Raw genomic sequence first — 14,399 nt, 5'->3', positions numbered from 1 at the left:
ACGTGGTGATAGCGTTGTCCTTCGCGGGTTGATTGGCGCGCTGTCGTCTCAGCACATGGTGACGTCGGCTTCCCACACTGGTAGCTGTGGTGAGTGAATGAGTAGCGATGAGTAACTTGAGTGAAGACGAGTGAGTAAGATGAGTTGTGAATATGGACTTGGTGTTTGCTTCGTCGTCCTGACCTCTTCACACCTGCGTAGGCGGTGGGGGTTGGGTGGATGTAGCAGAAAGAGGAGGGTGAGGTCTGGTGGTTATGAGCTGTGAGTCGTCTCTCACTCTTCGTTTGTTTGTTTGTTTGTTTGTTTTCTTTCTTTCTTGATGTATTCTTGGTCCTTTTTTCTTGTGATTTACTCGTTGTAGGATGAAGACTTCCGCTTCTTGTAGGTGCGTGTAGAAGATTATACAGACGACGTAGAGTTGTTAATTGTAGTTGATTGTAGATGGCTGTAGTTCGCTGATTCGTCGTAGACTTGTAGACTATTTGCACTGTAGGCTGTATTTTGTAGGATTCAATGTAGAACTCAAGCTAATCTTGTAGTCTCGGTTGCTTTTGTAGAAATTTGCTTTTAATTCGGAGACGATGTCCGCAGATTTGCTGGTTTGTCGTTAAGCTACTTGCAAGGCGTCGAGTGATCTCTTGACCTCTGCATCAGCGTAATGATCTGGGAGACGGAGGGGGCTGGATGGAGAGAATACTGTCAGGAGCTGATGTTGTTGGTTGTTTTCAATCTTGATATTTTGTAGGAATTTAATGTTGATTCGTAGACGAGGTTCGTATACGTTCGCTGCTACCAAATGTCATAAAGACTTTGTATCATAAAGCAGCGACTTTGTATTTGCTTGTAGAGGCAGGAGAGGTAACGAATAGTATGGGACTATTTTTATTTGTCTTGGAAATATTAAACACGGAACGAGTATAAGTCCCGGGTAGCTACCTCCCTGTCTCGCTATCTCTCTCTCTCTCTCTGTTCTAAGGCTAATCTCCGTCTCGACCTCTCTCTAGGGTCGCTTGTCTCCTTCTAAACTCTCTTTCCTAAAATCTGGTGTAGCAGGGGTGTGTCACGTGTGTTCCTCATGGTTACCAGATCTTTGTTCACGAGAGGACTGCTGACAGCTAACTGCATCATCTCCTTACTGGCCGCTGTCGTCAGCTTTCCTCAGTGTAAGCATGTTTAGCACTGCTCGATTCTCGCAGACACAACACCTTCTCATCATCTGACTCCCTGCTTCTATCTGTCTCTCTATCTATCTATTTATCTATCTATCTATATAATATGTAGTCTTTACCATACCAAAAGTTAATCGATTGTTTGCTGGGACATGGGCTATCTACCCACCAAATTTGGTCGAAATCTCTCTTTTAGTTTTTGAATAATCCTGCTAACAGACAAGCAAACGTACAAACAAACAAACAAATAAGGGTGAAAACATACTGTCTTTGTCAATGAGAATAAAGAAGCCTATCGCATCTTTCGCTACCAAAACGTTCCAAAGAAATATTTTTTTCTTCTCTCTCTCTCTCTCTCTCTCTCTCTCTCTCTCTCTCTTTCATACACACACACACACACACACACACACACACAAAGCGACTGTGAAAGTGAAATTTACAATGGAAGTTTATGGTGAACGCTTGGGTGCACCTTACCGTGCAGAGGGGAGTTAACTTATGTGCGAGAATTAACGAGACGGTAGCGAAACTGAACAAATAAAAACCCGGAGAACCAAGAATACCTGGCTTAAAATTAATAAAATTGCTTAGTGACTGCAGGAAAAAAAGGTACGTCATAGAATTGAGACCATACCCTTTTTACACTCACCTGGTCCATATATTCGTCCTTTCGCAGCTTCAGTAATGTAGCTGATCGGCAGAAAAAGATAATGCTATAGCTCCTCATTTTTTTCAGGGCACGTTTTTTGTGACTAGCATCACTTTCCAAGAGTTAGTCTGTTGCTACAACTCAGCATTCAAGACGGACAGATGGTAACAGAGTAAAGAGGGTGATATTATGTGTATCCCCTCCACAATATGTCTACCCCCGATGTATATATGTCCCCCCCCAATGCATACATGCCCCCACTAATCTTGCTAGGTCAGCACCCTTTCCCACGCCTGAAGACGGCGTTATTGCATCAGTTCTCAGCAGACAGCCGACACGGGCAGACTATTTTACTGTGAGCTTGTAATAAACTCCTTATCTAGCTGTTTGTACACGGAGTTTCTATCACCAAAGTATTGCAAGTTACATTTGGTAGCAGCGGTGTTTCAAACCATCACATTCTGACCGCCTCCTTGGATTTTTAGTGATACAACAAGATACACGACGACTCGCATCTGCCAGCCTCGCCCCTCCTCCGTGCCTCTAGTGGTATAATCCCTTGGCTGTGCTTTTCGAGTGTACCATTTTTCTCACCAGTGCTCACCTTTCAAACAACCGCACCCATACGCCTTGTTCCTGACCGCACGTGTCGCGTCGCCGACCTACGCACCTGTTGCACCTGTTCCCAGCACCTGTTCCGGACTCATCATAGCTCCTGTCCCCACGGTGCCACTTATCACTGTCTGCCCGCTGCCTGCCCACCACCATTCTCTGCATTTGCAACTCACCAGCTCTACACCTGCCTTGCGCCGACATCTGCCTCACCACCCACCACCGGCCTCTGCCGTTGCCTGCATCTGGTCTGCATTACGGAGCCTCCTAAAACCGCCACTCCCTGCCGGTGATTCATCGCGGCGTCTCTTCTCCTCTCCGCCCAGCTGTCTCTCCACCGCCGCCCCGCCCCGCCCCTCCCCGTCGCCCCGCCCCGCCCCAGCCCAGCTATGCCCAGCCACCCTGCACGTCATACATCTCGACACTCCCGTTTCTACTGTGTAACTATAGTATATCTTTCCTTTCTCTAGAGATTATCCTCGCTTTTCTCTACAGATTGGTTATTGTAAATATTCCATCTCATTTTCATTACCCCGTTTTCATCTTCACCTACGTTATTTATACTCCATCTCATCCTTCGCATTTTATTTAAACCATCCATGCCCGCACCTTCATTCATTTTCACACCTAGTGTATTCCATTCTCCCATTGTTATTTATACATTTCCACCTACGTATCCATCTTCATCCTTTCATCTTCCATTGCCACATTAAATGTCATACTTTCCACGTCAACCGCTTACCACCAGCCCTCTCGACCCGGAAACATCACCTGCTCATACCCCGTCTGCTGACTCTAACACAATCACTCATTTACGAAGTTGCAAAGAGTACCACCGCCCTGTACCTGAGACTCCCGTTTCACTTCCTGCAGAATCACTTACTACCCGTCCTACCCTCGTAAATCCAGATACTTCTTCCTCTACTCCTTCCCCTGTCGTTCCCTCTCCTGCCTCCCTTCATACCCCGTCTTACTCGCACTTAACTGCCACTACCTTCTCTCTCTCCCACACCTCTCCTGCCGCCACTTCTCCACTTCCAGCCATGGCCAACCCTCCACAGTCTATCTATCTCGACAATGCCAATCGTCCCAAATTTACCGGCCAGGACCCAACTTGGTCTGTCTATGATTTCCTCAGAGAAGTCGAAATAGAAATAAACAATAGACAAATTACCGAGGAATCGCTCAAAGTAGCTTACCTCCTCGGTCGCTTCCACCACGGTAAATCAGACATCGGATCCGCGATCCGTGCAGGACATTTCGATAGCATTCGTACCTTTGCTGATTTTCGTATGGAACTCATCAGCCTTTGTTGCCAGCATTCAAATACCGCGTCTCTCATGGGATTCATTAATCTCCTAAACCAACTAGATGAGGACTTGCAAGTCCCAGCGCAATATGCCAAGCTCCACGAAGCTGCCGCCGCCATGAAAGCAACTAGTAGCGAGATGCTCCAATTACTGGTAGGCACGAAATGGTTAGAAGACAAGAATGGCGTTCCAATGCTTTCACTCACCAACTTTGCTGACTTAATTGGTTACCTCAGATTCCTTCACTGGCTTACTCCTAAACAGCGAGAGCTAGCCTTGGAAATCGGTTTCAATCCAGGAGATAAAATTATTCAGGTCACTAAAGCCATTCATGAAAGAACAGGTTCGAACTACACGCATCAGGGCACCACCCAACCCTTGGCCTCCTCAGTCTGTCACACCTCCACTACCCCAGACCAATCTCGCTCCCGTCCCACCACACGCGGCAGACCTGCCACACATCGCTCTCCTACCGTAGGTCGTGATCAATCTAGCGCCCGACAGAACAGACAATCTTCGATTCTTTGCTGGCACTGTGGTCATCCTGGATATCGAGCATCCAGTTGCGACCGTACATACAGACGTCCTCACTCCCAAACCAGACAGCATACGCCTTCCCGCTCACGTCATCCACACTGCAAATACCACAAATCAAGCACGACTCACACCACTGAGGAATGTCGTTACCTCAACCGCCCACAGTCGGGGGAAGTGCCGCGCCCGTATCGGACCAATATCATGTAGAACCAGAAACCCAACTCCCCATCCGTCATGTAGGTCCCATAACATCCTCGGGTTAGTCATTCTCGGAAGTAGTCATGACATACCAGCGTCATTCTTCTTGGACACAGGATCTATAGTAAATCTCATCTCTGAAAATTCCTTACAAATTATTCATCGCCATCACAGCCACGTCAGTTTCCTAGAACCACCAGACATTCGCCTATGTGATGTTAACGGCTCAGAGTTTAAGGTTAAGGGAAGAGTCACCCTTGAAGTCAAACTCCACAGAGATTTGCCCCCTATCCTCATTGAATTTCATGTCACTAATGACTTGCAGTATCCCGCAGATGCCCTTATTGGTTTTTCCACCATGGCACAACATTCCATTGCATTATTACCTGCTTGTGGTAGTATAGACATTTCTGGATTCCCGGTTTACACTATGGAATGTCCCCGTCCTGTTCTTACGATCAAATCAGTCCTTCAATTACCTCTGTCCCTGTCACTACCAAAATGTCCAACCCAGCCCAAACCACCACTATCATCATCTGAGAATACAGAGATCATTCCTTTACTGACTGCGAGCAAGGACATAAATTCCTCAATGTCTCCTGATACATCATCTCAGCCCTCAAACATGGCTCTTACATCCTCTCCCGACAACACTATCGCTGACTCAGACATGTCTCAGTTACCTACCTCACACAGTCTGAATGATCTTCTCCAACACGCAGAGACGAAACGTGCAGTAACGAATACGTGCACAATTTTGTTACCGCATGAGTTCACCAAAGTCTCTGTTTGTGTTGCCGGTGCGAAAGAAGGAGTGGATGTACTAACCCTATCTGAGACGTGTTGTGTGAATGGCTTGACTTATGAGTCAGCGTGGTGTACAGTCTTAGAGGACAGTTTATGCTACCTGTACTTGCTCAATGTCACAAATGCTCCACTAAAACTTAAAAGTGGTGTAAAGATTGGAGACGTCGTAGTATACCCAGCGGCCGTAAAGGTGTGCCAGGATTCCTCAATTCCTACTATTCAGACTGATGATACGCCAATCGGTGTATGTACTATTAACTCTACGGGATCTGCGCCGACGCATTCACCCGATATGCTCTCACATCTCACTTGCACAGATTTCCCAGAAAATATGCCTCAACTCCTCGACCTTCTGACCTCGCACAGAAACGTGGTTGCCTTACCTGGTGAACCGATGGGTAGAACAGACCTTGCAAACATACGATTGAACTACTCCCAGGAACTCAGCCGATTTACATACCAGCATATCGATTGCCTCACAGCCAGAGAAAGCAAACAGATCAAATGGTACAGAACATGTTAGACCAGGACATTACTGAACCCTCCGTCAGTCCATGGAATAGCCCACTTTTCTTAGTACCAAAGAAGTACGGCAACTTTAGACCAGTAGTCGACTATCGTAAGATCAATTCTGTCACCGTTCCAGACCGTTTCCCGTTACCTGTCCTCACTGATTTGCTAGAATCCCTTGGTGAAAATAACGTAGTCTTTTCATCTTTAGACCTCCTCAGCGGGTACTGGCAGGTCGAAATGGAAGAGTCCTCTCGCCCAGTTACAGCCTTTAGCACCCCTTCCGGACATTTTCAGTTTAAGAGACTCCCTTTTGGTCTGAGAAATGCTCCTTCCATGTTCATGCGACTTATCCATTCAGTCTTCAGCGGTATGATGGGACACTCTCTTTTTGCTTACCTAGATGATATCATTGTTGTGAGTAAACCCATCCCTGATCATTTTACCAAACTCCAGCAAGTCTTTGAACGCCTCCAGCTCGCAGGCCCGAAAATCAATCTCAGTAAATGCGACTTCCTGCGAAAGAAAATCAAATTCCTAGGCCATGTCGTAGATGCACAAGGCATTCATACTAATGAGGATAAAACTAAGGCGATCATTAACTTCCCGGAACCTACCACTACAGTCTCTGTACGAAGTTTCCTGGGCCTCAGTGGCTATTATCGTCGCTACATCCAGAATTATGCGCAGATCGCCGCTCCTCTGACCCACTTACTCAAGCAGAATGTGCCCTTTGTTTGGACTAACGACCAGTCACAGGCTTTCCAAAAGCTAAAGACAGCTCTTGTAAATGCCCCTGTTCTAGTGTTCCCTGATTATACCACACGCTTCCTTCCCTGCACAGACGCCTCAGGCACTGGACTTGGTGCCGTTTTGATGCAACTCGATGAAGCATCAAGGAAGCGCGTAATAGCGTATGCTAGTCGCACCCTTACAACCGCTGAACGTAACTACAGTGTCACAGATCTCGAAGCGCTAGCGGTAATCTGGTCCTTGAAACATTTCAGAGATATCGTCTATGGTTATCCGGTGCATATCCAAACAGACCACCTTCCGCTATGTGATTTGTTCAAAAATCGCAACCTAACAGGTAGACTAGCTAGATGGTATGTCATCATCCAGGACTTTAATCCCACTTTTCAATATGTACCAGGCAAGTTGAATGTAGTCGCAGACGCACTCTCACGTCACGTAGCAGCAGCTATAACATCACTGCAGCCTGAAGTAACTGAAAATACTACACTAACGTCAGAAGTTGTTCGAAACTTTCAGCGCCAAGACCCCATGTGGTCCAAAGTCATTTATTTCCTAGAATCTGGCGATGCCTCGACCTTACCTACTCTGCCAGTATCACTAGATGAGTTCATGCTTGATGATGATCTCTTGTACAGGAAAACACTGCTAACAGGCAAAGATATGCCCAATCACGAAGTACGCCAACTTGTTGTCCCCACTGCCCTGATACCAAAGGTTCTTCATATTGTTCATAATACTCCTCAAGCTTCCCATCCAGGTAAAGACCGATGCTTGCGCCAAGCACGTCTCAAATACTATTGGCCAACCATGTGCCGTGATATCAATGCCCACTGTGACTCTTGCCTCTCCTGCCACCGCCACAAAGGATCAACCGGATTACCAGCACCTCTCTTACAATACCCAATCCCGTCATGACCATGGGAAACTGTCTCAATCGATCTCCTAAAACTACCTTTCACAGAATCTGGCGCTGAGCACTTATTCGTAGCGGTCGACCACTTCTCCCTCTACTGTGTCCTCGTACCCCTCTCCGACAAGACCGCGAAGAGCGTTGCACGTGCCCTTGTAGATCACGTAATTTGCCCGTTCAGTACCCCTCATACCATTCTTACTGACGACAGTACAGAGTTCAATAATAGCCTTCTCGATGAGATCTGTCGCCACTTTTGGATCAGTAAGTGCAATGTCGTGCCTAACCATCCGGCTTCCAATGCCTTGTAGAACGCCACAACCGAAAAATCCTAGAGTGCCTCCGACATCTAGGCTCCCATAGTTCGTCCTGGGATAACTGGATTCCCCAAGTGGCATCCTTCATCAATAGTTCCATCAATGCATCCATTGCTGAATCTCCCTTCTTCGTCCTCTTTGGCTTTGACAAGGACCTCCCATACTCTCTCTTATCCTCAAAGCCAGAACCCATCTACAACATGGATGATTATGTTAAACTAAAATTGGCCAACTTCCAGACAATCCACCAGTATGTCCAATCCACTTTGGCTTCCTCTCAGGAGGACATGCTGCAGCGCCAACATAAGTCCGCCTCTCCTATCACTATCAGTGTAGGCGATCTTGTCTTTGCTCATTCCCATACGCGTTCCTCAAGTTGGATGACAAATTTACAGGGCCCTACCGCGTCCTCACTCAACAAGGCAACAAATTTCACCTCCAGGACCTGTCCACTAGGGACACCAGATGGGTCCACGTCGATGACTTAAAGCGAGCACCCCGTGGCCTCGTGTTGGAAGAGTCACTTACACAACCTCCTGCCCTCTCTTCCCCTCCTCCCATCCCTCAGTCTACCTTGTCTCCACCTATCCCTGAGTCTCCTTCCTCTCCATCTCCACCTGCTCATTCATCAATCAATCAATATCAGTCCAAACTGCGCTCTGCCCATCAACCTCTTCACGACCTCCCCCATTAACTCTACCCTGATTTTCTAGGTACGATGTTAGCGATCTCCCTGCTGGCAGTGCTGACCCTCCTGGGGTCTGGGTCAGGTCAGGACGATGGTGGAGTACGTCCCGGGGCCTTGGTCGGCTCAGGAGGCGAGGTCTTCTTGCGCTACGATCTTGCGCCCCTGGCCGACGTAGTCATTGCCCTACCTGCCTACGCGCACCAGCTCCATGGAATCAGGAACCATCTCACGGCCCTCATGGGGACACACAACCCGAATGAGTATCTCTATAACCTTTTCCTCCCACTCTCCTGGCAGTTGCAATACATAAGTAACAGATTCACTGAGCTCAATGACACATTTTCCATTCAGACACCTGTGGGTCATTCTCGTGTGAAACGAGGTCTCTTCGACTTCGGCGGTGAGATTCTGAGTGGCTTGTTTGGTGTTGCTACAGCCCGTGACATTTCTGGCTTCAAATCTGATCTCACTCATTTAGCTTCAGGCCTAGAATCACAACGCCAAGTCATTAAAATCCAACACACTATGTTACAGAAGCTCATAACCCAACTCAATGAAGTCACGTCCACTCTAAACAATTTCACCGATATCTTACAACGCCACCTTTCAGATTTCAACGTTATCTCTCAGTTCTTCTACCTCAAACTCAACATGGATAATCTCCAACTGGCCGTTGACTCTCTCCTGTCTCAAGTCTCTACCTTGGTTCGTATCCTGGTCGATGCTATCAATGGACGTGTCACTGCCGACTTAGTACCTGTCTCAGCTCTCCGTTCTGTCCTGGAATGGGCTCACTCCACCTTTGGTCTCTCCCCAGTCCTCCCTTACTCTTCCCTTGAATATTATTATCCTGTTCTCGAAGCCACTCTTCTCACCACATAGGTCGTCGTCCATATTCCTTTCCGTTCTGCCATAACTTTTAACCTTTTCCACATCATTCCCTTCCCTTTCCGCCTCAACAACTCCTTGTTACAAGTATCTGTTCCTTCAGAATATTTCCTCCTCTCCCATGATCATCTTTCCGTTGCCTTCCTTTCTTCCACAGACCTCCAGCAATGTTCCTCCCTTACTCCGACCTCTCGTCTCTGTGCTGCCCACCTTTTCGCTATCTTCCCTAGCAGTGCCACACCCTGTGAGTCTGCTTTAGTTCGCAACCATTCCATCTACTCGGCCTGTTCTTTTGTCCCAGCTCCTGACCTCCCGGTCCACCATGCTCACCTCAACCATGTCCAGTATTTCTTCTTTGCTGTTCCCATCTCTGTCACAATCATGTGTCCTGGTTCTTCTGTTCGCTCCGTCCCCGCTAGTGGTCTCTACAAAGCACCTGACTATTGTACCATCAAATCAGAGTCCGTCATCACTTACGCCACTCGCTATCACCAAGCTGTTCGTAAACATTCCTGTGATATCTTTCAACCAATCGACATGCCTTCAATCCTACCTTCTGCCAACATTATCATCACCTCCCCTCACTTGCGCATGCTCACCTTCCTTAATGACAGTGATTTCATTATGGATCAATTTTCTCTGGCCTTCAGCCGTTCATGGGTTCATCCAACAGTTGTGTTTCCCCCTGTGGTTATCGCTTTCATAGGTTTTCTACTCATCATCTGTGCAGTGCATTGTTGTGTCAGAAAAATGGAATGTCGACTCCAGGAAATCAGAGTCGCTACAGGCATAGTACGCCCTACACACGACGTAGAAACTCCCCGTACTTAGTGCCCTCGCATTCCGTGACTACCATTGCCATCTAACATTTAACCAAACTGTGAACAGCACTCTGCCTACTAGAAAATGATGGTATTTCTTTCATGCATTACTGAGTGACAGTGTATCCTACAGAAAATACAACAGAAAAAAAAAATGAAGGAAGAACACCAATAGAACTCTCATATCTACTCCTTGTTTATCATGTATCAAACTATTATTGTGTAATTCCCATTATATTTATATATCCCTTCGACCCTTACTGGATTTGTACCTATTATTCCTTGTATATCTTATATGTATATATCCTTCTAATTCCCTCCCCTCAACATGGCCATGTCTCCCCTACTGCCCCTGTATCATACTTATCCCTTGTACAAACCTCCCGGTCCTGCCTTACTCCTATAATCACACACCATTTCACTCCCGGTGTCAGGAGACACCGTCTCAGCTACCCGGGGGAGTAGTGTACCCCCTCCACAATATGTCTACCCCCGATGTATATATATGTCCCCCCCCCAATGCATACATGCCCCCACTAATCTTGCTAGGTCAGCACCCTTTCCCACGCCTGAAGACGGCGTTATTGCATCAGTTCTCAGCAGACAGCCGACACGGGCAGACTATTTTACTGTGAGCTTGTAATAAACTCCTTATCTAGCTGTTTGTACACGGAGTTTCTATCACCAAAGTATTGCAAGTTACAATGCATCTTTAATTTCTGGCCTAGATATTTGTCTTTTTGGAGCTCATGTCACGTACCGGTAGCTCAGTAGTAGAAAAAAAGAGATTCGGCTTTACACCCTCTCTATAGCACTTCTTCGAGACTAGCATTATATTCTAGCAGTAATCTATTTGTACAGTCGACAGCAGAAGTTCGTCCCGCTCAGCGTGCGTGATACGAGCCCATTGATCTGGGAACAGTGTGTGTGATAAGAGTTGTCAGGTATGATTTAAATGGCTAACATTAAAAGAATGTGTTCGGAGATAAGTTAAGAACACATTACCTAATGATAACATTGAACTGGAGCAGGTGGGATGATAACGTTATTGTGAAATGTATGACACTGGTGTAAAAAGATTCTTCGTTACGGACACACACGCACAGGATTATTTGGACTGGGCTGATGTTACCACCAAGTATTATATGAAATATTATAGAACGCTTGCAGTCCTAAAGGTGAGGTTGCAAGAAAACACTGATTACGTAAGTTACACACTAAACAAACACAGAAACTGACAGTGCGTGTTTCGCGAGTATACGGTTCTGTTTTACAAGTTAAATCACTTCCCTTCCTGACCTCTCTCCGCACCCGTTTCTCCTCTTCCCAGTCACGCTCTGCCATCATCCACATCTTATCGCTAATGCTGAAAAACGTATGCCTGTAGGTAGAGTGTGGAAAGTAATCAATATAAAAGTGTTAAATGAGCTTCATCAACCTCATCGCTATGAAGTGTTATCCATGACCTGAATGTAAATTTTTGTAATATGAATAAATCGTCACTATGGAGGTTAGGAGACATTACTCGTCAACATTTATATAACACATATAATCATCGTTAATACAGTACTCCAAATACACTCCCTTTCCACCCCCTCGCAGTCTCCTCTCCCCCATCCACTGTAGGCTATCCATCACTCCTCCCCCCTTCCTTCCCTCCCGACCAGTACCCTTTGTTTCTCTCTCTCTCAACACCCCCAACCCCTCCCCACGGTTTTTTTTAATATACCCTGCTTCATTTTGCCTCTCTAACTAGATCGGTTATGCATGGTTTGAATACGGTTATCATATACAGGAATTTACCTCGTAATTGTAGTGACATTATAAACACAATACTCATGCCCGTTATATAGCCAACTGTATTACACACAAGTAACCAGATTACTTATATTACAAAATGTCCATCGTAACTCTGTGTTCAATATCAATGACTAAAGAATAAAATGTGTAAGCAAGAGATTAATGGCTACGGAGGAGGAGTAATAAAATGATGGCAAAATTGAAGCACTGACTACTATTCTTTGAACAGTTAATGCCTCTTGACCGCCACTGTCAATATAATAAACAGTTACAGAATACAATCCAAAACCCAAACGTCGTTATATTGTTCGGTTCCTGAGACAAAAATGAAGAAGGGAGAGAAAAAACATTTGAAATAACAAGTAAATGCAATCCGGCAGGGTCAGTACAATAAAACCGTGGGAAGGGGTTCGGAGTGTTGCAGGCTAGAAACAAGGGGTACTGGTAGAGGGGGGGAGGGGGGAGGAGTGATGGAGACAGTGGATGGGGGTCGAGAGGGAGTGTATTTCGAGCACTGTATTAACGATGATTATATGTGTTATGTAAATGTTGAGTAATGTCTCCTAACCACCACAGTGACGATTTATTCATACTACTAACATTTACATTTAAGTCATGGATAACACTTCATAGCGATGAGGTTGATGAAGCTCATTTAACACTTTTATATTGATTACTTTCCACACTCTACCTATAGGCATACGTTTTTCAGCATTAGCGATAAGATGTGGATGATGGCAGAGCGTGACTGGGAAGAGGAGAAACGGGTGCGGAGAGAGGTCAGGAAGGGAATTGACTTGTAAAATAGAACCGTATACTCGTGAAACACGCACTGTCAGTTTCTGTGTTTGTTTAGTGTGTAACTGACGTAATCAGTGTTTTCTTGCAACCTCACCTTTAGGACTGCAAGCGCTCTATAATATTTCATATAATACTTGGTGGTAATGTCAGTCCAGTCCAAATAATCCTGTGCGTCTGTGTCCGTAACGAAGAATCTTTATACACCAGTGTCATACATTTCACAATAAAGTTATCATCCCACCTGCTGCAGTTTAATGTTATCATTAGGGAATGTGTTCTTATCTCCGAACACATTTCTTTAATGTTAGCCATTTAAATCATACCTGACAACTCTATCTCACACAGTGTTCCCAGATCAACGGGCTCGTATCACGCACGCTGAGAGGGACGAACTTCTGCTGTCGACTGTACACCTCACCGTTTAAGATTAAGAGGGGGCATATTTAGGCCAAGTTAAATAAAAAGAGTATAAAACAGCGCATGAGAACGGGGTGGTGGGGAGGAGGAGGAGGAAAATACCAAAGAAAAATAAAGTTAAAGTGAATAAAAATAAATAAATCGATAAATAGCTGGAAAAGTAAATAAGTAAATAAACCGCCTTCGGTGCCCTGGTTTGCATAGTACACTCAAAGATTTGGGACCGAGATTGTAAGTTCTGAGGTGATTAAATTTTTATGCGGGGCACTTTCCTCCAGGGGTTTAGAGAGGCGAGTGGTTACTCTCTCTCTCTCTCTCTCTCTCTCTCTCTCTCTCTTTTCATCTTCCTATCTATCAGTCTTTCTATCTGTCGATCGATTGATCTCTCTATCTATATCTTTAACTAGCTATTTTTCTGTCTAGCTCACCATCTATATATCTCTATCTATCAATCTATAAGTCCCTAGATGACCATACGACCAATCTAATATTTTCAAGAGGTAGATTGAAAAATAAAATATAAGAACACACATGAACTAAACCCTTTTTACTCTAACATAGCCTAAAATTATCACCCCTCCGTTTTTAATGCTGAATTGTAACAAGATATTAGCACTAGATTATGATGCTAGTCATGAGGCAGTAATAGCCTGTAGTGTAGAAATGATGTAAGGCCGTAGTAATGTCTTTTTTAAGCCACTAAGGTATGTAAGATAGGCTGCAAAAGGACGACATTTGTGATCAAGTTAGAGTAAAGGTGTATAATAGGCTAATACGGCGTCGGCCTAATTACCAAAAGTGTCCACTCTGCTTTCATTAGGATTTCCGATCATGCACCTCAATATTGTTGTATCTTTATGTCTCTGGTTGTCTATTCGTCTATCTGTCTACTCACCTATCTATCTGTTTATCTATCTATCTGTCTGTGTACTTCCAGTCTTCATTTTTTTTCTTCTCCCTTCATTCTTCTTTCTTCTTCTCTCCTTGTACCTTTACTTTATTTTTATTTTTCCTCTTCGTCTCCTTGTTTCCCTTCTTTTCATCCCCTTCTTCTACCCTTTTAGGTCTCGTGTTACTTTCTCACCTACTATCGTACTCTTTCCCCTCCCTCCCCCCCAACACAGACACCCACCTCTAACACAGTGACTCAGTATTTCACGGTATACAGTGACGTTTTTAATTCTATCGCCCTTATTTTCCTTGTTATAT

Source organism: Coenobita brevimanus, chromosome 24 (assembly GCF_032717465.1).
Source record: "Coenobita brevimanus isolate Jiangsu-jjx chromosome 24, ASM3271746v2, whole genome shotgun sequence".
Taxonomy (NCBI): Eukaryota; Metazoa; Arthropoda; class Malacostraca; order Decapoda; family Coenobitidae; genus Coenobita; species Coenobita brevimanus.
The sequence above is the reverse complement of the archived record's forward strand: the minus strand, read 5'-3'. Positions refer to the sequence as shown.